Source organism: Citrus clementina, unplaced genomic scaffold, assembly GCF_000493195.1.
Source record: "Citrus clementina cultivar Clemenules unplaced genomic scaffold, Citrus_clementina_v1.0 scaffold_5, whole genome shotgun sequence".
Lineage (NCBI taxonomy): Eukaryota > Viridiplantae > Streptophyta > Magnoliopsida > Sapindales > Rutaceae > Citrus > Citrus x clementina.
In genome coordinates, this window is record NW_006262201.1 from 21,388,058 (window position 1) to 21,389,280 (window position 1,223).

The 1,223-nt window shown below is 29.0% G+C and overlaps 1 protein-coding gene across 4 annotated transcripts in view; it reads right to left on the reverse strand.

The window, feature by feature from the left end:
* The window catches only part of LOC18040632 (transcription factor TGA6), a 9,457-nt gene extending 8,823 nt beyond the window's left edge, over positions 1-634 (reverse strand). For 2 of the 4 annotated variants that reach the window (XM_006432363.2, XM_006432365.2), the window contains exon 1: positions 382-634. The gene's annotated coding sequence lies outside the window, so the exon portion shown is untranslated. The remainder of the gene's footprint in view (positions 1-381) is intronic. The other 2 variants (XM_006432367.2, XM_024184142.1) reach the window with 1 other exon arrangement.
* Between the last annotated feature and the right edge of the window lie 589 nt (positions 635-1,223).

Here is a 1,223-nt window from a genome sequence, read left to right on the forward strand (position 1 = left end):
GGAAAACCATAAAAAATAAAATAAAAACCCTAATTTAGAGTAGCTTTAAAGAACAAAGTGTCCCATCCTAACATAAAGAAATAAACATTCAGCAACAGAGCAATTCCGAGAAAACCAATATCAAAAGGAAAACACTGCAAGAACCTCAACCCAGAAGCTTCATAATATGGAACTTACCGATACCAAAATGCATTTTACTAAGTTTTTCCACTAATCGAGCGGTACCCACGTATCAAAATCAGCAACAAACACCAAAATAAATAAATAAAATAAAATAAAAACCCTACTCGAGGCTCACTAGAATCAAATTCATATACTTTGAACTTGAAGTAAATAGTAAATACTTGATTCATAATATAGAAAATGATCAGTTTGACTCACAGCAAGCAAAAGTCTGAACTGAGCCCAGCTGATGAATTTTTTTGTTGTTGATGATGATGATGATTTGATGATGCTGATGATGATGACTTTATTTAATTTTTAATTTTTAATTTTTTTTTTTTTTTTTAATTTTTTGTGTGAGTTGGAGTTCGAAAGAGGATCGTTCCAAGCTTTCCAATCTCTAGACGTCTGCTTCCGCGTAGAAATCTTCCACTTTCCAATGAGTATGATTTTTTATTAACATTTTTATATTCTTTAATGCTTTGACGTGAAATTGTTTTGTATTTTCTAGTCTTTTCATTTTACATAATAAGCCACCTATTTTCTTATAATTTCGTAAGAAATTACATAGTATGTGAAATTGTACCTAAAACGTCCTTTTTTCTACTAAAATGACTTTGCTACCCTTCACTGTTGATTTTGCCAAGAGCGAGAGAGTAATCTTTGCCAAAAAATTTATTGAATGTACAGTTTGTAGTAGAATTGAGTTAAGTATTAGTTGCCTCAACAAATAAGAGTCTTACTATTAATGGTGATATGTATTTTTTTTTCTTTCACTTTTGGATTTATGGTCATGGGTGGATCCAACTAAAATCTACAAGAGATTTCAACTTCTTCTAAAAGAGTAAGATAAAACGAATTTAGGCATATTTTTTGCATAACAATATATTTGTAGTTTAGTGGTAAGAATGCTATTTAATAGTTTTAGAAACAAGGTTCAAATTCTATTTGCCTTATAATTTTTTTTTTAAATATTTTGTAGAAATTACTTAGAAAAATGATACTTTCACAAACATGGTCACAATGAGCTCCAACATTTAAAATAAATATTTTGTTAGTAT